The sequence below is a fragment of the Hemitrygon akajei genome, chromosome 12 (genome assembly GCF_048418815.1).
Source record: "Hemitrygon akajei chromosome 12, sHemAka1.3, whole genome shotgun sequence".
Taxonomy (NCBI): Eukaryota; Metazoa; Chordata; class Chondrichthyes; order Myliobatiformes; family Dasyatidae; genus Hemitrygon; species Hemitrygon akajei.
Window position 1 is genome coordinate 77,323,496 of NC_133135.1, and position 21,640 is coordinate 77,345,135.

Consider the following 21,640-nt stretch of genomic DNA (forward strand, 5'->3'; position numbering starts at 1 on the left):
ATTTCTAATGTAATTTGCATAACTAAAAGCAGATTGCAAAACTGAAAGCAGGTTGCTTTCCGTCAATATATCCTGGGAGAAGAAGTCAGAAATTTTCTGTGGTGTTTCCAAAGACTACCCAATTAAAAAACAGAGATACAATGGTGCCCTGCAGTGTCACTTCCTGCTTCTGGGAGTTGCTATGGTTTCTCTTTTGGACAAGTTATAACAGAAAGAAGACCTCCTGCATGACTTCAGGGCTGACAAAACTTTTCATTCAGTCCTTGTTGTCAGTAATATGCAGCGTCCCTTGGGCCAGTAGAAATAAGTCTAAACTGCTGCGATTGGTTATAGTCAGTGCTTCTAATTGAAACAGCCTGTGCTTCTCATGGAATTCTGGGATCCCTGGCTGACTCCCAAGAATGCCCAGAATGTTAGATTTTTTTTTGCAGGCATCTTACATCAGCTTTGTTCATGACAGAGAAATCAGGGAATTCTAAGAAACTTCACACCAAGAGCAGACTGGTGAAGATAAACAGACAACGAAAGACATATCTATATATCATCTAGGCACTTGTATTGAGGAAAGTGTTCTTCTTCATACAGGTATGCTATTTTTTTGTAAATCCTTTGTGACAGCTCTCCACCGGACCGCCAGTATTTTTGCTTAAGCTTGGCAATTTTATTATTTTAAAAATAAGGATGTTTCAATAAACCATAGCTCTTTAAGAGCGAACAAAAATTAGAGGAAACTTTTAAAAATATAATCCTAACTGCGGAGAGGCATCGGTGTTGAAAACCGGTGTGATGTGGGGAAAAATTTGAGGTAAAGTACAACTTTTTTGCTGTTTGCATGGCAGGCATAATCAAACGATCAGCAGCACCAGGAGCAGCTCTGGAGTTTGCACTGTAGCCAGCTGCGAGTTTTGCAAGCGACTACTTTCAATGGCCAAGTGGGAAACTCCAAAGTTAACATTGTGTTATCTAGCCACAGACTCTTAGCACTCTTTGTCTGTTTGCCTGATTGTGTTTACAAGATTCTTCGGTACTGGATTTGTAGCTGCTTCCGATGTGTATTTCGTTAACAGGGTTTTCACAAATGTAGAGTTTCACCAGTGCCTTGATATGATATCTCACCATAATTCTGCTGTGTGATCAATTCCGTCTTGCTTTAGGTTTGGGTCAGATCTGCCGCATGTATATGCAGAAAGGTTCCAACGTACTGTATGGTTTAATTTTTATTAATGAGATACTGCGCGGGACAGGCCCCTTGAGCCTGCTGCCAGCGACCCCTGATTTAACCTTAGTCTAATCACTGGTCAATTTACAATGACCGATTAACATACCATCTTGTACCTCTTTGGGCTGTGGGAGGAAGCCCACGAAGTCACAGGGAGAACCTACAAACTCCTTACAGGCAGTGGTGGGAATTGAACCCGCTCACTGCTACTGTAAAGCGCTGTGCTAACCACTACATTGCCATGCCGATTACAGCCTTTGATATACAAGCCAGGAACGAATCTCAGGGTTGTATGCTGAATAAATGCTTTCATAATAAATGTACTTTGACTTTAACTTTGATCTGTAAGTGGGTTGCTGACGACTCTGTGATGATCGAGCCCACTTCCTAGGCAGGTGGCTGATGAAACCTGAAGTCCATTCACTTTGCAATTTCTGACTTGGGCCAATGTTATCTGTAGGGGAACTGGAAGCCAAAAGATCCCTTCTCTGCCTTCATCTAATGCATTCATCTTTTCAGAAAATTTTATTTGGCTAGAAAGTATAAAACGATGTGACACACTGAATCATAAATGATACATTTGGAACGACAAGTTGCTAGGGAAAAAAGGAATAGCTTATCAATTAATTATTAAAAATTTATTTGATGTGAAAACTTAACTCATGGAGCCATGGACTCGTGGAGTCCTGACGAAGGGTCTCGGCCCGAAACGTCGACAGTGCTTCTCCTTCTGCCTGGCCTGCTGTGTTCCACCAGCATTTTGTGTGTGTTGTTGTTTGAATTTCCAGCATCTGCAGATTTCCCGTGTTTGCTCATGGAGTATTTGACTTGTCATTACTAAACTCCTTTGTATTCACACAGATCCGTGTCAGTCAAAAGCAGTAAATAAGGAAAGCTGCTAACACTAACTCCGTCCTTGTGCGGTGGTAAAGGCAAAAGCTCCCAGATTCAGATTCCAATTCCTTGATTTACCATGTGTACGCTGAAACACAGTGAAATGTATCATTGACACTAACAACCAATGCAACCTAAGGATGTGCTGGGGGCAGCCCACAGCTGTTGCCAGACATTCTGCTGCCAACATCGTATGCCCACAATATTCAGCTGAACAACACAAGCAGCAACACCAACTACAGCACAACCTGCCATATAACCATATTACAATTACAGCACGGAAACAGGCCATCTCGGCCCTTCTAGTCCGTGCCGAGACTTACACTCACCTAGTCCCACTGGCCCACACTCAGCCCATTACCCTCCATTCCTTTCCTGTCCATATACCTATCCAATTTTACTTTAAATGACAATACCGAACCTGCCTCTACCACTGGAAGCTTGTTCCACACAGCGACCACTCTCTGAGTAAAGAAATTCCCCCTTGTGTTACCCCTAATCCCCGATCCCACCCACCCGCTCTTGCACACAGATAGGACTTCAACTCCAGGACTCAGTTCAAACCTAACCTTAGGCACCATGTGTTGGAGTTGGCACCATGTAGAATTTCTCCCATATCTAAACCATGTGCTTCCAGATTAACTGCCCTTGCTGTGGGTGGGTGACAGGAGAATCAAAGGTAGTTTTTGGGCATGTAAGAAAGAACAGGTGATGGGGGGGGGGGGGGGGCGGGGAACAGGAGGAATCGGACTGACTGATCAGCGTACCCTGAGAGCTGCAATAAAGTTATATTTCCTTACGACATAGAAGACTTCCTTCTACGGCTCAAGGAAATATGAGAAACATATGGCCATTTTTCCTGAATAGGGCTGTGCTCAGGTTTTAATAATAATAAATGAATAGTAGATGAGCAGATGTTTGTGTACTTCATCCTACAGGGCTAGTTTATTCCCATTTCCCTCTCCTAGCCATTCCACTTGAGTCAAGAAGTCAAATATTCCCACTACCTCGTTTGTCGGAGACCGCTGTCACACCCAGAGAGATAACAGGCTCATTGCGCTTACAGAGAATGTGGGCTACATGATTTGTGCAATTGCGCTGAGAGCCAAAAATAACTCAGTGGGCTGAATGGCCTCCTTTACTGTCATAAGCAAATATGAAATATGAAATTATACTTACTGTCTGTCAGTTAGTGGAGGGTATGTCATGTTGAACTGGTTCCACATACCATAGTCTTTACTTTCTGGCAAGAGAGACAAACATGCACTCCATCTCAGAGAAGAGTCTGAGTAAGGTTTGGTTTGTTTATTTACAGTTTTGAAACAGAGACAATTGTTCTTCATTTTGGAAGGCAGAGGAAGATTTATGTGAGCCATAGAAAGGGTTGCTTCAGTGCTGCTGGCTAAAAAGCCTGGCATGGGGTAGAGGGAATCAGACAAGGAGCTTTACACAGAGAGGGGTGGCTACAACATCATGACTGGGAAGACATGCCACAACGAACAGCACATGCAGCTTGGCTACAGTCAAGTAGTCATTTTAAAGTTAGAAATTACACAAAGATAGCTTCTGCCTATTACTAAATGTTTCCTTCACCAAGTGTATGCCATCAAACCCTTTTTTATATTTTAAAAATAAAGTTTATACAACATTACTAAAATATAAGAAGAATGTCATTGCTTTAGAGATCTAAAAATGATAAGTGGTTTAATATATTACTGAAATAGTCATTTGCAGTTTATACATTTGGAAATCAGGTCCCCATCTCTTCATTTTAAAAGGATGACATTGAAAACAAGAACTTTAAATTTATCTAATCATGTGAATAAATATTCATAGAAAATACATTTATTATAATGTTTTTAACTTCAGAGTTCAGCACTTTGAAACTATTTGACCAGAATGCATTATAAAACCTAATGTCATAGTTGTAAGCTACCAATGACAGTCTTCACTTAGCTATTCAGAATTGCTCTACTGAACCAACTTGGGCTACAGGATCTGTTGCTGTGCTGTACTCTTCTATGCTTGGACATAATTGGAATAATAGGCAAGATTTTTGCTAATCATTATTAGAATATAAATCCATATGCTTACAGTTCCAACACTGATGTATTTGACAGATTGGTAGAGATTATCAGTGAATAGGTTATATTAAAAACAGTAAATTGAAAGTATGGGAAAGGAAATTAAATTCCATACACAAATGGAGTTTTACAATGTTACTAAAAGATGAGAAGAACGTCATTGCTTTAGAGACATGAAGGGTCACAGATTTATTTGAAGAGTAAGTTGAGTCTCCAGATGCCCTGACCTGATGCTCACAGATGCTTACCCTGCAGCTAGCATTTAGAATGTATTTAATTGCTGATTATAAGATCTTTCTGCATGAAAACTGGTTTCATTATTTCATTGCAACAGTATCAGTACTTTAAGTGTGTTTCATTGACTGTAAAGCACTTTGGGACGTTCTTGAAAGCTTTGGGGGAAACTGCCAGTTGCATTTTCTTCAGTTGCATTTATGGATTTTCAATCAATACAAATCATTTTAATATCTTCAATGTGTTACATAAATGCAAATTATGAATGTATTCAAATTTAGAAAATTATTGTTGTATTTTAAGTATATAAATCTGATTTGTGTCTCTTACTTGCGACTAGATATAGGATTTGCTGATTTTCCATCTCATTCCCCCATATGAGAACTCCCATGGTGTATCAGAGACTGGAAGTTCAACTGGTTAGGGCATCAGGAGAATCAACTTACTCTTCAAATAAATCTGTGACCCTTCATGTCCACCTGTGTATGACATCCCTGGCACAGTGCAACCAAAACCAACAGATTGGCAACATTGGACACAGCAACAAATACTACCAAGGAGCCAAAGCTATTAGCTTATCCAACCATTCAATTTCCTTTCCCATTCTTCCAATTTACTGTTTTTAAAGTAACCAGTCCATCATTAATCCCTACCAATCCATCAAACAATTTCATCTGTTTTGCAACTGTAAGCATGTGCAATTGTACTCTCATAATGCTTAACAAAAATCTTGCCAATTATTCCATAGAATAGTACAGCATAGCATCAGACCCTTCTTATCCCATCCTCCCGCCACCCTACCAGGGATAGGGTTCCTCTTGTCCTCACCTACCACCCCACCAACCTCACATCCAGCACATAATTCTCCGGAATCTCCAGCAGGATCTCACAACCACGCACACCTTTCCCTCCCCTGCTACTTTCTGCTTTCTTCAGGGATCGCTCCCTACACAACTCCCTTGTCCATTCATCCCTCCCCACTGATCTCCCTCCTGACACTTACCCTTGCAAGCGGGACAAGCGCTACACCTGCCTCTACACCTCCTCCCTCACTACCATTCAGGGCCCCAAACAGTCCTTCCAGGTGAGGTGACACTTCGCCTGTGAGTCTTTTGGGGTCATATACGCTGTCCGGTGCTCCCGGTGTGACCTCCTGTCTATTGGTGAGATTGGGAGACCGTTTCGCCCAGCACCTATGCTCTGTCCACCAGAAAAAGCAGGATCTCCCAGTGGCCACCCATTTTAATTCCACGTCCCATTCCCATTCTGATATGTCTATCCATGGGCTCCTCTACTGTTGCAATGAGGCCTCACTCAGGTTGGAGGAACTACACCTTATATTCCGTCTGAGTAGCCTCCAACCTGACAGCATGAACATCAGTTTCTCTAAGTTCCAGTAATGCCCACCGGTTCACCAGTTCCCATCCCCTTTTCCCTCTCTCACCAGTTCCCATCCCCTTTTCCCTCTCTCACCAGTTCCCATCCCCTTTTCCCTCTCTCACCAGTTCCCATCCCCTTTTCCCTCTCACCAGTTCCCATCCCCTTTTCCCTCTCACCAGTTCCCATCCCCTTTTCCCTCTCACCAGTTTCCATCCCCTTTTCCCTCTCATCAGTTCCCATCCCCTTCTCCCTCTCTCACCTGATCTCCTTGCCTGCCCATTGCCTCCCTCTGCTGCTCCTCCCCTCTTCTTTTTTTCATGGCCTTCTATCCTCACCTATCAAACTCCACCTTCTCCAGCCCTGTACCTCTTCCACCAATCAATTTCCCAGCTCTTTACTTCACCCCTCCCCCTCCCATTTCACCTATCAACTTGTGTTCTCCCTCACCTCTCCCCACCTTTTAAATCTACTCCTCATCATCTTTTCCCCAGTCCTGCCGAAGGGTCTCGGCCTGAAATGTCGACTGTACTTTGTTCCACCGATGCTGCCTGGCCTGCTGAGCTCCTCCAGCACTTTGTGTGTGTGGCTTGGATTTCCAGCATCCCTTGTTTGTGGAAGGAGAGAAGTTATGGGTTGAGGCAAGCACCCTCCATCACTTAATAAGCATTGCAACCTCATACGAATATGAATTAAGGTTACACAGATTAAGGTCATATGAATTAAGGTTACACAGATGAAATACCATCTATCTCAGAGAACTGCATATAATTTTTCACAAACCTATTTATAACGAGAGAGAAAGAACTTGTTTTGTCCCCTTGCATCATGGGGGCCTCCCACGGGTGGCTCCTTGGTCAAAATGGGCAATGCAGTTAATGCTAGGAAGATTGCCAGGTGCAAGAATAAATCAACGTACTGGTTGAGAGGTATGTGGCAACTGGAATTCAATCCAGATGCAGATGGGGAGAGCAAGCAAGGCAAGGACAATGAATGATTGGACACAATGAGATGCATCGGAGAATAGAAGGATTTTGGAATAGGTATCTGCAGGTCCTTGAAGACAATAGAGAGCTAGAATTACTTGTTCTGAAGGCAAAAATAAAAGGTTACCCTTATTCATCCACCAGAAGAGTATGAAATAGAACTATAAAAAACAGTAGATGGCATGGACAACTGTGTGAGTCCTAGTCACCACTCTACAGGGTAGATGTCATAATACTGTGGAAAACTATTTTCAAATTAAATAATAACTTTGTAGTAAGTAGTGTTTCTTTGGCTGGGGTTGTTTTCTCATAACCAAAGGCTACAGAGGGGAAATTCAACTGAGATGCAGAAGCATCAAACGGGTGAACAGGAAGGAGCTATTTCATAGAATCATATTTCCCCTTACTAAGAGAGCAGTAACCCAGAAATTTAGATTTAATTTTAGATATAAATTGGAGAAGAAACAGAGGCAAGTTAAATAGTTAAAAGCACTCTGGGTGGTAGTTGTCTGGAAAAAGATGTCAGAGATATAAACAGTAAAGTTATCTGGAAGAGCTCTTGAAGCACAATCTATGGATCGGAACTGGGAAATGAGGTTAAGTTACGTAGATCCTCTCTAACAAGGACAAATTAAGCAGGCTGTGACCTTTTCTGTAAATGTCCATGCTTCAAGGAATTTTACTGGTAACAAAACACTTTGAGAATGGTGCAATTGTTATTGTCTAACCAAAGTCAAGATCCCACAAATAGTAACTGGACAGACAGACAGATAATCAGGAACCGGTAGCTTGAGGAAAGAAACTAAATCCTGAAGAAGGCTCTCGGCCTGAAATGTCGACTTTTTATTCATTTCAATAGATGCTGTCAGACCTGCTGAGTTCCTCCAGCACTGTGTGTGTGTGTGTGTGTGTGTGTGTGTGTGTGTGTGTGTGTGTGTGTGTGTGTGTGTGTGTGTGTGTGTGTGTGTGTGTGTGTGTGTGTGTGTGTGTGTGTGTGTGTGTGTTTCTCAACATTATTTTGAGAAACAGTTTAGTTTATGTAAAATGTTGGATTTAACTTTGTGATTTCCAGTTTGCTTACAAGTCTGTACTGACTAAGCTTTTACATTTAGGGAAGACTCATTTACTGCAAGCTGTCAACATTTAAAAGGAGAAAGGTCTGTGGTAGTTCCACTTTGCATCCAGTTTATGGGAGTTTTAACAAAGAAACTGCTGAAAATGTAACAACGAAATGACATTCTTTAATCACATAAAGGAAGATCATTCAATCCCTCTGTTACTTTTGGCTGGCAAGTAAATAAATGGAAAATTGTCAGCAAATATTTAGCCAACAATTTATTTTTTCTTCTGTGGTTTTAACTAATTGCATGATCTCTATTTCTTTTATGAAATTATAACTAAAGATTTTTGAAGATGTGGCAAAAACATTTTCAGTTTGTGAAGGCATGGCTGGAAATGGACTTGCAGATGAAAATTAAAGATTAAAAAAAAAGGTGTGAAGGTTCCACGTCCTGTCAAAATCTGTGCTTTATTCTTTTTCATTCTTAAAAATTCAATGGGATTAGTTGAAGAATAGCTCACATGTCAAGGAGCATGTGCTCTTTGAAGCAATTGATATAATTTCATACATCGCTAAATCCGCAAAGCGTTGTACTAACTCATGATGCAGAAATGTAACTGTACTGCTTATTAAAGTGACATTACAAACTCACAACAGCTCTTTTCACAGATTGAGGAAAAATTCTTTCTATTTCTAATCATGGGGTTGTGAAAAAAATGAAAGATAATAGAAGATAAGTATATTTGGTTTATGCAATTATCAGCAAATATTCTCTTAACTTAGCTATTTAAAGATCAGTTATTCTCCCTTTTCTTGAAATGCACAATATTGTATCAGTATGGAACTTCAGTCATTTACTTACGGATAACACTTCAAAACTCCATTTAGTGTGGAGCCCATCAAATTAATCTTTTTTCTTTTTTTCTAGCTGATTGTGTTTAATTTATTTGTCATTTAAACATGCAGACGTTGTTCATGGGAATAGACTTCCTTACCTCACATGGCTGTTTTCTCTTGGGTTAGTTAGCCTCTGTCTTGTTCCAGTATACAATCCATACTATATATAACACTTAATCTGATCCTTGGCTATTACTGAGTATTATTTATCAATGCCAGATTCTTCATTTTCCCACTTCCCTCACTGCAGGTCACATCTGTAACTATCCTGTACTAATGGTTATGTTACAGTCTTATCTGTTGAATGTTCTGGTTACTTGGCAATAAATTCATGAAATTCTCTGCAGTAGTATTAAAATAAGCAAGGTGAAATACGAGCAGCAAACAATGCAAGCTGTCTCTGTTCAGCTTTTGAAACAAAATGCCACATTTATGAGGCATTCGGTAATGTAGATTGATAAATATCATAAAAAATTTCAATGCTCAACTGGGAAGGTCAAAAGCAGTATTTTTGCTTGGAAGTAATTATAATGTGTAACTTTAACATTATGTCACCTCTAAAAGTTGTAACAGTCATCACGTGTCCATGTACAGAACAAGAAAAAATCCTTTTACGGTATATTTTTCTCATTCTGTTCATTGTGGAAGTGTTCACATTTTCACATCAGTCTTTCATTTTGGAACTGTATGGACTGTATGCTTGCAACTCGATTCAGACTTCGGAAACTTCGTTAAAATCATAATTTTGATCAAATCATCTAGTCAACTCTGCTAAGTTTTGCACTGTATCTTAAGTATGACCTTCACCTTTCAAAGTGCATTTAAAAATTAAGTAATTTATTTACCATGCTGTAACTCATTATATGTTAAAGACCACCTGGGTAGGTAAGGTGGGAGGCATTATAGTTATTCTGTGGGTCAGTAAAGAACAGATACAGCAAAAGGTAGTGCAGAAAATTCACAAAGCAGACTATCAGTAAAAGATAGAGGATTAAAAATACTGTATTTTGAACTTGACAATGATTGAATTTTCAAGTGGAGTCTATGGAGGACCAAAATTCAAATCTCATTCTGAATGCCACTACATTCTGACAGACTGTTGAAGAAATATAAATGTATTCATGATGCATATTAATATCACAGCTTCAGTTAGGGAGTGCTATGTTGAGTCAAGACTGATTCATTTGATTTTATTACATGAGGGAAAAGATTGGAGAGAAATGGTTAAGCACAGCCTCTCTTGGCCACAGAAATGTATGTGGAGACTGTGCTGTCAGGCAGCAACACTCCTGTGGGTAATTTCTAGAGTGGGTGAGGAACGATCACTGCGGTTAGCTATGAGTACAAATTATCTAGATTTCTAAATCTGTTTTCTTGCATTTAATTGCAAATATAATGCTTCTTTATTACTTGCCTGATATTCTTAATATTTTTGTGCTCTGGTAATAAATTCCGTGGCTGAGCTTTCCCACTGGGAGATGTACAGGTAGTTCTCATGTGTATTCCACTTTTCATTTAATCGAAAAAGACAGACCTTAAGAGAGTTGGCTTTAGTTGGACTGATTAAACATTTATCGAATAGCCAATTAAAGCAAATCAAAAACATTGCATTAGCGGGAAGTCTGAAATAAAAACAGAAAATGCTTGAGACACTTAAGGAGTCAAGTCAAGACAAGTCACTTTTATTGTCATTTCGACCATAACTGCTGGTACAGTACATAGTAAAAATGAGACAACATTTTTCAGGACCATGGTTTACATGACACAGTACAAAAACTAGACTGAACTACATTAAAAAAAAACACAGAGAAAGCTACACTAGACTACAAATCTACACAGGACTGCATAAAGTGCACAAAAACAGTGCAGGCATTACAATAAATAATAAACAGGACAATAAGGCAAGGTGTCAGTCCAGGCTCTGGGTATTGAGGAGTCTGATATTTAAGGCAGAGATTGATAGGTATCTGAGTAGCCAGGGCATCAAAGGTTATGGTGAGAAGGCGGGGGAGTGGGACTAAATGGGAGAATGGATCAGCTCATGATAAAATGGCGGAGCAGACTCGAAGGGCCGAATGGCCGACTTCTGCTCCTTTGTCTTATGGAGCAGCTCTATTGGTGATGACCCATTATCCCAGGTCAGCATTGACTTAGAGAAATCATTCAGAGTATAGCTGGCCACATTGCAGACCTCCTGCATTGTGCCATCCATCATGAAGGATCCCCAATACCCAGGACGTGTCCTCGTCTCATTGCCACCATCAAGCAGGTACAGAGCCTGAAGACACACACTCAGGAACAGCTTCTTCCCCTTTGCCATCAGGTTTCTGAATGGAAAATGAATCCACAAACACTAACTCACTTTTGTTTCATTTTTAGCTTTCTTTTTGAACTACCTATATAATTTAACTTTTATATAGAATATATTTATTATTGTAATTTATAGCTTTGCTTTTATTATTATGTATAACAATGTACTGCTGCCACAAAACAACAAATTTCACCAGCTATGCCAGTGATATTAACTTGATTCTGATTCGGCAGGGTAATCCTTGAGCTTCCTGTTTGACAGTTTGATCTACCTGTGGTCTTGTGTACTGTTATAGTGAATTTCAACATTAGCTTGAGGTTCAGTGCTTTGTCTTCAGGCTGAGTGTATTTTAACCATCTGGACCTTGTATCATCCTCAAATGACCTGCTTTCTTTTTCAGTTTTGCAATAGGACTTTCATTTGTAATTCAGACTTGTTTTCTCTCTCATCACATCATTGTGCGTGCTTAGGGGCTTTTTCTATAGATCGATATTTTGCAACTTTTACATTCCTGTGATTGAGTTCTCCATGTCCCCCCTTCCTGTCCCCGTCTTCCTGTTACCCCTTCCCTTCCTGTTTCCCCTTTCCATTCCCCCTTCCACCGCTCTTCCCGTCTCCCCCTGCCGTCCCCTTCCCCAATCCCAACCCCCATCCCCCCTTCCCATCCACCCTTTCTGACCTCCCCTTTTCCTGCCCCCCTTTCTTGCCCCCCCCTTTCCTGTAGTCCCTTCTTGGCCCCCACTTCCTGACCCATCTTCCCCCATTCCCCCTGTGCCCATCCCCCCTTCCCCTTCTACCACTTTCCTCCTTACATCTATCAACCAGATGACTTCATCTACACATTAACCCCATTGCAATTCTAGCCTCACCCTCTGTGAAGTACTTCCTCGACACTTCTTTTCTCAAATTAAAACAAACTTACTTCCTCTCTTTAACATTCTGATGAAGGGTTTTCAACCTGAAACGTCAACTCTATTTCTCTTTCCACAAATAATACTGACCTGCAGAAGTGAAACATCTGCAGAAATAGATCCTGAAATAAGGGACTAAGATTCTATTTAGGAAGAGTTTAAAACAAAAATTTTTAAAGCAAGTTAGAGAGCTAGCCATTCCATTATGATTATGTTCCACCAAAATGGCCCTTTAGTTTCTACTAGGAATCAACCACGGTCCAAACCTTCAGACCCAAGGATTATGTTTGGTCACTTCTGAGGCAATGGTGGAAAATTCCCCCATCGTAAGAAGTATACTGCCATCAGCTCCCCTGTGAAATGTCTAATTATTTACTGGAGGAATGTAACCTTCCTTGAGAAATCCATTGAGTCCATTGGGAGACCTAACCATGTGGTTGCAACAAGAGGCTGTTCTCTCCAGCATTCCAGTTGGTGGTTTGGTGTGGGAACAACTGATGTATCCTTACAGATACAATCATTCCATTCCTGCTGTCGTGCTGTCTCCATTTTCATTTCAGAATTAGCAACGTCACGAAAATTAATATTGTGCTCTCATGCTCATTATCATAATTCTAAACCTTTGTTTTTGGAGTACACCATTATCATTATGTGCTGTGCCATATGACGTGGGCGATCATGGTCTTCCATCTGTCTTTAATCTGTGCCTGTGAGAAAGATCCCCTTCACACTGTTGTTCTTATTTTTTCCCCTATCCATGATGTTCTTGGCAAATTATTCTGCAGAAGCGGTTTGCCATATCCTCTTCCTGGGCAATGTCTTTACCAGACGGGTGACCCCAGCCATTATCAAAAGATTGTCTGCCTGGCGTCATGTGTTTAAATATGGTACATAAAATTAATCTTAGAGTAGGGTTATAGGTTTACTGTAATCACTAGAATTAAATAGCAATGTAAATGAATTATAATAACATGCTCGTGTCATTGGTGTGTGATTAGTATTCAACCAATGCTGATGCAGATTCTTGATTCTATTTTTGAGACCAACAGGAAGTAAAATAATTCAAACCAGGTACTTTATTACATATGAGCAAACCCGTTTCATTACAAATGAGTAATGTGGAAGAAATGGACGTGGTTCGGGTGAAGCATTATAAATTGGTCTTTGTTTCTCCTATGATCACGCCCAAACAATAAAAGCGACAGAAAGCCTGAATTAAATAGTGAATCAGCTGAATACGATTATTGTCTAGTTAATTATCACATTTAATCAAAGGATTATGTACAGGTCAAACAAAGTGTGATTTTTAACTTGTGCCTTTTTAAATAGGTTTAGTATGTTTCATTAAATTATTAACAGTTCAGTAATCTTTAGAATACAAAATATTGGGCCAAATATTGCTGGGAACATAACTGAGAAAAGCCTAGTGTGCAGAATTCTGACAATCCGTGGCAAGGAGGAGATGTACTGAGCAGTGAATTGTCATAAATTTCCAGCCAATTTGTGTTGCTGTTATATTAGCCTTCTCCAATTTGCTCATATGTTTTTGAGTATTGTGGTGGAAATGTCATAGATGAGAGCTACAGGGAGGTAGTCACACCTAGGCTGCTGGAAGCAGGTCGTTGGGTGACAGTCCGAGGGGGGAAAGCGAAGGAGAGTAGACAGGTAGTGCAGAGCACCCCTGTAGCCATTCCCCTGAATAATAAGTTTACCGTCCTGGATGTTGTTGGTGAGGACGACCGACCAGGTGTGAGCCACGGTGGCAGGGCCTCTGGCACTGAGTCTGACCCTGTGGTGCAGAAGGATGGGATGGAGAAGAGGAGAGCTGTCGTCATTGGAGACTCTATAGTCAGGGGAGCAGACAGGAGATTTCGTGGACGTGAGAAGGAGACCCGCATGGTTTGTTGCCTCCCGGGTGCCAAGGTCCGGGATGTCTCTGACCGGGTGCTTGACATCCTGGTACGAGAGGGAAAGCAACCTGAAGTCGTGATACATGTTGGGACCAACAACATAGGCAGGAAGAGGGATGAGGTCCTGAAGTGTGAGTTTCAGGAACTAGGCAGAAGGCTGAAGAACAGGACCTCAAGGGTAGCGTTCTCAGGATTGCTAACAGTACTACATGATAGTGATGGTAAGAATCGGAGGAGATGGCAGTTGAATGCATGGCTGAGGAGTTGGCGCAGGGGGCAGGGTTTTAGATTTTTGGACCATTGGGATCTCTTCTGGGGAAGGTGGGACCTGTACAGATTGGATGGGTTGCACCTGAACTCGAGGGGGAGCAATATCCTGCAGGTAGGTTTGCTAGCATGGTTCGGGAGGGTTTAAACTAATTTGCAAGGGGGGGTGGGACCCGGAGCGATAGAGTAGAGAAAGAAGTGCATGGAGTAAAGCCAAATCAAACATATAGAGAGGCTTTGAGGAAAGAGCAGCAGAATAAAGGGTATAAAGGCAGTAAGGTAGAAGGGCTTAGGTGTGTGTACTTCAATGCAAGAAGCATCAGGAACAAAGGTGATGAACTGAGAGCTTGGATACATACATGGAATTATGATGTAGTGGCCATTACGGAGACTTGGCTGGCACCAGGGCAGGAATGGATTCTCAATATTCCTGGACTTCAGTGCTTTAAAAGGGATGGGGGGGGGAAGGGAGGAGGGGTGGCATTACTGGTCAGGGATACTATTACAGCTGCAGAAAGGGTGGGTAATGTAGCAGGATCCTCTTCTGAGTCAGTATGGGTGGAAGTCAGGAACAGGAAGGGAGCAGTTACTCTACTGGGGGTATTCAATAGACCGAGGATACCGAGGAGCAGATTGGGAGGCAGATTTTGGAAAGGTGCAAAAATAACAGGGTTGTTATCATGGGTGACTTTAACTTCCCTAATATTGATTGGCACCTGATTAGTTCCAAAGGTTTAGATGGGGCAGAGTTTGTTAAGTGTGTCCAGGATGGATTCCTGTCACAGTATGTTGACAGGCCAACTAGGGGGAATGCCATACTAGATCTAGTATTAGGTAACGAACTGGGTCAGGTCACAGATCTGTCAGTGGATGAGCATCTGGGGGACAGTGATCACCGCTCCTTGACCTTTAGCATTATCATGGAAAAGGATAGAATCAGAGAGGATAGGAAAATTTTTAATTGGGGAAGGGCAAATTATGAGGCTATAAGGCTAGAACTTGCGGGTGTGAATTGGGATGATGTTTTTTCAGGGAAATGTACTATGGACATGTGGTCGATGTTTAAGGATCTCTTGCAGGATGTTAGGGATAAATTTGTCCCGGTGAGGAAGATAAAGAATGGTAGGGTGAAGGAACCATGGGTGACAAGTGAAGTGGAAAATCTATTCAGGTGGAAGAAGGCAGCATACATGAGGTTTAGGAAGCAAGGATCAGATGGGTCTATTGAGGAATATAGGGTAGCAAGAAAGGAGCTTAAGAAGGGGCTGAGAAGAGCAAGAAGAGGGCATGAGAAGGCCTTGGTGAGTAGGGTAAAGGAAAACCCCAAGGCATTCTTCAATTATGCGAAGAACAAAAGGATGACAGGAGTGAAGGTAGGACTGATTAGAGATAAAAGTGGAAAGATGTGCCTGGAGGCTCTGGAAGTGAGCGAGGTCCTCAATGAATACTTCTCTTCGGTATTCACCACTGAGAGGGAACTTGAGGACGGTGAGGACAATATGAGTGAGGTTGATGTTCTGGAGCATGTTAAGGATATTAAGGGAGAGGAGGTGTTGGAGTTGTTAAAATACATTGGGACGGATAAGTCCCCGGGGCCTGATGGAATATTCCCCAGGCTGCTCCATGAGGCGAGGGAAGAGATTGCTGAACCTCTGGCTAGGATCTTTTATGTCCTTGTTGTCCACGGGAATAGTACCGGAGGATTGGAGGGAGGCGAACGTTGTCCCCTTGTTCAAAAAAGGTAGTAGGGATAGTCCAGGTAATCACAGACCAGTGAGCCTTACAGCTGTGGTGGGAAAACTGTTGGAAAAGATTCTTAGAGATAGGATCTATGGGCATCTAGAGAATCATGGTCTGATCAGGGACAGTCAGCATGGTTTTGTGAAGTGCAGATCATGCCTAACAAGCCTGATAGAGTTCTTTGAGGAGGTGACCAGGCATATAGATGAGGGTAGTGCAGTGGATGTGATCTACATGGATTTTAGTAAGGCATTTGACAAGGTTCCACAAGGTAGGCTTATTCAGAAAGTCAGAAGTCATGGGATCCAGGGAAGTTTGGCCAGGAGGATTCAGAATTGGCTTGCCTGCAGAAGGCAGAGGGTCGTGGTGGAGGGAGTACACTCAGATTGGAGGGTTGTGACTAGTGGTGTCCCACAAGGATCTGTTCTGGGACCTCTACTTTTTGTGATTTTTATTAATGACCTGGATGTGGGGGTAGAAGGGTGGGTTGGCAAGTTTGCAGATGACACAAGGTTGGTGGTGTTGTAGATAGTGTAGAGGATTGGCAAAGATTGCAGAGAGACATTGATAGGATGCAGAAGTGGGCTGAGAAGTGGCAGATGGAGTTCAACCCGGAGAAGTGTGAGGTGATACACTTTGGAAGGACAAACTCCAAGGCAGAGTACAAAGTAAATGGCAGGATACTTGGTAGTGTGGAGGAGCAGAGAGATCTGGGGGTACATGTCCACAGATCCCTGAAAGTTGCCTCACAGGTAGATAGGGTAGTTAAGAAAGCTTATGGGGTGTTAGCTTTCATAAGTTGAGGGATAGAGTTTAAGAGACACGATGTAATGATGCAGCTCTATAAAACTCTAGTTAGGCCACACTTGGAATACTGTGTCCAGTTCTGGTTGCCTCACTATAGGAAGGATGTGGAAACATTGGAAAGGGTACAGAGGAGATTTACCAGAATGCTGCCTGGTTTAGAGAATATGGATTATGATCAGAGATTAAGGGAGCTAGGGCTTTACTCTTTGGAGAGAAGGAGGATGAGAGGAGACATGATAGAGGTGTACAAGATATTAAGAGGAATAGACAGAGTGGACAGCCAATGGCTCTTCCCCAGGGCACTACTGCTCAATACAAGAGGACATGCTTTAAGGTAAGGGGAGGGAAGTTCAAGGGGGATATTAGGGGGAGGTTTTTTAATTCAGAGAGTGGTTGGTGCGTGGAATGCACTGCCTGAGTCAGTGGTGGAGGCAGATACACTAGTGAAATTTAAGAGACTACTAGACAGGTATATGGAGGAATTTAAGGTGGGGGGTTATATGGGAGGCAGGGTTTGAGGGTTGGCACAACATTGTGGGCCGAAGGGCCTGTAATGTGCTGTACTATTCTATGTTCTATGTGAATGGAAAGTGGAAGAGATTTTTGAGCTGTTTTTCCCAATTTATAATGATTCTGCTAATGATGAATTTTGTGAACCTGGCATGAAATTTAATAGCTACAGACCAAAAATTCCAATGGACGTGGCAAATTATTTCCAGAAATTTAATAAGTTTCAGTTGTACTTTTTTGAATTATTTCTTAGTTTTTCTTCTTCCCTCTCCTTTTATCTTAATCTATCTAACATGACTTGCATTCAATCTATCTTCTCCTGACTGTTCACTGTTAAATTCTATAGATTAAATAGACCACTGGACTCCTTCTTTAATATGCTCTTTAAAACTGAGCTCAACAATGACCGTTTGACTTGCCTGTTCTAATGCTGCCTGCTTGGACTTCATGTCATTGTTTTGTCTGATAATTTATCCTTGTGAAGCATCAAAGTACATGTGATGATGTTGATAATGCATTACAAAACTAGCTGTTGAGTGTTATAGTCCTTTGCCTTAAATGTTAAACCAAGAGAGAAGAGTTCTGATTTATTAGCTAACATCTTTAAGAGATTAATTAATTACTTAGATTGTCGAAATTTGCTCTCCACAATTTGCTTACAGCAGATCTGAATTTCCACTTCAATTGGTTATGGATTGCAATGTAAATGAGCAGTGTAAAATGTAAATTTTACCAAAGCTGGTTTGTTTTTTTCGTAAAATGCACACTTCTGAACAATGTTGGTAAGATGAAATATCAAAACCAGCAAATCGTATTTGCTTTGAATTTCCAGCATCTGCTAAAGATTTGTAATTGCACACATTTGGCGATGAACATCTGTCATCCTTTACTCCATTGGAGGCTGGGGTGCACTAGTGGCAACCACAAATCTGCACTGTAGCAGATTGGAAAGGTTGACTTGTAATATCGCATACATGGTGGGACAGGGTGGGATCGTTGTTCAAGCAGAGCCTACCTGGAGCGATGGACATGGTGGTGGTGGGAATCAGGGTATCTGAAAATTGGGAGAAACTCGGAGTGCTAGCTCTGATAATGGAAATGGAGACATGGGAATCAGAATTCATGAAGTGACTGAATGGCCAACATTGAAGGTGCTGGAACCATGCTATAAAGATGATGGAGGGTTCATCTAGTGATGGGACAGAGTGGGAAGTGAGCTTAATATTAAGCTAAATTGATGGACTTACCTGACGTGTCCCAAAAATTTATGGTGCTTTGAAGACCACATTATTCCATGGAGTGACCAAAGATGGTTGCTCCCAGGACAACAATGTCCTGGTTGTCTCTGCTACATTCCAAAGGGATATTTGCAATAGGAATGATTTCTTCCTATGTACACGAGGTGAAAATTGAGTTTGGGGCACAAGAGTAACTCAAGTCAGAAGTGTCTGGTCAAATTTCCAGAGAGAGACAAAATGATTTTGAAATTATTATTATTGCATTCAGTAGGGCAAGGGTAGGGAAATCAATTTTTTAATTGCATAATCCTGAAAAATACGTATTTTAATGCAACTTGATGTAATCATAGAATAATATAGCACAGAAAGTTGTCCTTGGCCCAGCTCATCCACATTGACCAAATTGCCCACTTATGCTAGTCCTACTTGTTTGCTTTTAACCTATGTCTGTCTAAACTTCGGGGACATAATAAATGCAGATGAATGAAGGGTCTCAACCCAAAACTTTGACCTTCATGGATACTGTCTGATTTGCTGAGTGTTTTCTTCTGTTTTGATTCATCTAACCTATTCCTTTCTATGAACTATCAAGTATCCTGAACTTGTATCTGAACTTTTTTTTATTAGTTTACCATCTGATAGAACAGTGTTTAATTTCCCTGAGTTTGTGTGGATTTACATCTGTTATAATATTGACCACCATACTCCGTTTCTCCTCCACCACCAACCCACTATATTGCCATCTAACCATCCATTTTTTTCTGTAGTTGTAGCTGCTGAGAACTCCAAGTGGGAGAAGTTAGTAAAAGTAGCCAGAGTTTAGCATCAAAGGGGAAAACAAATCACAGCTGAAATCCAACATCAATTGCTTTATTCCAGCCACAAACGGGGAGAGAAGTCCAACATAAATAAAATAATTCAGATGCTTTGGAAGCAAATGGTTCTGCAATGGGTCCTCACCTTGTCTGGTTGAGGTTCAATGAGATACTAAAGGTTTTCATTAAGACTTCTTAAAATAGCTTTTCTTTGTGTGTTTTGGGAATTGACTTCAGTTCAATTGCTTCAGCTCGATTATGATTCATCTAGGTTAATGATTCACCTCTCTCACTACAAACTCGAACTTCCCCTGCCCTTAGGCAATGCTATATAAATGAAATGAACCTTTTTCATATGCTTCTCATGTAATCCACTATGCAAATATCTAACCTCGATAATTTAAGATGGCAGGGATGAAGTTAAATGTGGACAGGAGCAAAACATGTTAAGTGATTCGCAATATAGCAGCTCTGCATGTGATTCCACTGCATTAACTGGAACTGACAAACATTTGGGCCTTATGACGGGCGGCCAATTTTATCATGATGTTAATGTGTTCCTGTCAATGTCCACTATTAGCAAGTTCCCCAGTGTTCCCATTAAAGGTTGCTTGTAATCCAGTGTGGCTTCAATCATATTTGATAATATGGACAAAGTCGAGGTCAATGAAGACAAAAGCTACTGGAAATCAGAAACATTTATGAATGGGTAGAAGCAGTGGAGCCAGTGTTGGTAAATTGGATTAGTAAAGATGGAAGCTATATGGTTGACATGAACTTGATGGGCCAAAAGGCTGATTTTGTTTGGTATAACTTTCTTTTCTTTTTTTTTTGTTTTAATTTAGTTAGTGGGTTTTTTCCCTTTATTAAATAAAATTTCCAATTTTTTTATGATTGTTAAGAGTTGTTTTTTTGATTATATTGTATATATAACAGTGTAACATTTTACATATCTGATTTTGACTTTCTTTTATATACTTTCTTTTATATACTTTCTTTTTTACTGCTGTTTATATGTCTTTTGTATTATCTGTTTGCGAAACTTCTCCTCCGATTTGTATATTCTTTACCGGAAAATCAATAAAAAGGATTGAAAAATGAAATGAAAATGAAACTTTATTAAATGGCTGTGGAGGCCAAGTCATTAGTATATTTAAAGTGGAGGTTGATAGGTACTGAATTAGTAAGGGCTTCAAAGGTTATGGGGAGAAGGCAGGAGAATGGGGTTAAGAGGGAAAATAAGTCAGCCTAGATTGAAGGGCAAAGCAAATTCTATGGACTGGTTGGTCTAATTCAGATCCTATGTCTAATGGTCTTGTGTCAGAGTGTTTTGAACTATCATACCAAATCAACATAATTTTATTGTTCTAGTTAGAAATGCCTTTCTTTTAATTAGGATATTGCAGAGTGTTATTTTACTTAAGGCTGACAAAGCCAGGGGGTTGGGGAGGGAATAGTGGGAATAAGCTCCCACTGCCTATTAACTACTCCCAGTGATGTGTGTCTCAAATAGCCTCTGACAATCAAATCCAGTACCCAGCCTTCACGGTGGCTAGCTACCAAGCCTGGTGGAAGATTTTACTGACAGGAGAAGGGGCAAAAGCAAGTAACCAGTGTCTTAAAACCAGTCTCTCCAGGCAGATGTGGCTCGTCTGCCAAAGGCTGGCAGCTCATCTGATTTTACTGAGTTACAGAAGGAAACTCTGATTTTAAACTTCTGCTTCCTTGTGGGGAAGGCTTCAGGAGCAAACCCCGAGGGAAGATACAGAGCTGGAGGCCCTACTGCAGTCCTACGTTGAGTTCAACGTTGGCTGGCAGCTGTTGCAATGCCACTGGTGCCAAACTGCATCGGTCTCTACTGCTCTACAGCTGCATGGAGAGGGGGAGCCTGCGGTATGGGCAACAGTTTGCTCTCCATATCATTCTTGTGTATCAACTTCAACAGCTAAAACATAACATCATGGTGACCCTGGGCCATCATTATTTTTCTCTTGAATTCCCTTGCTAACCAATTCAGTCACTCCACGTTAATATCTTCCTTAGAAGCCTTTTGGAAAGTAATTATAGGTATGAACTATTTCTTACTGTGGCACCTTACAATTTTTTTCCATTATATTCTTCATGATAGGGCTAATCCCGTGGAAAATAAGTTCCCAGTACATGAGTTGCACAGTTATTTTTCAGCTGTGCCTTTTGAGAAATTATAATGAAACTGCACCTCAGACCAGAAATCAGAAACTCAATGTTGCTGCAGGAATTGCTGCGGAGGAGCCCTAAACCCAGATACACTGGGCTATTGTATTCTCTTCAAAGTAAGGTCAGAAGTAGGAGGTTTTCTAATAATGAACCAAAAAAGGAAGAGCCCTAAATGGTATCCAGG

The 21,640-nt window shown here is 41.1% G+C and overlaps 1 protein-coding gene across 1 annotated transcript in view; it reads left to right on the top strand.

The window, feature by feature from the left end:
* Positions 1 to 406: 406 nt before the first annotated feature.
* ddr2a (discoidin domain receptor tyrosine kinase 2a) overlaps positions 407 to 21,640 on the top strand; it is a 153,221-nt gene continuing 131,987 nt past the window's right edge. Inside the window, exon 1 of the mRNA XM_073063541.1 lies at positions 407 to 585. The gene's annotated coding sequence lies outside the window, so the exon portion shown is untranslated. The remainder of the gene's footprint in view (positions 586 to 21,640) is intronic.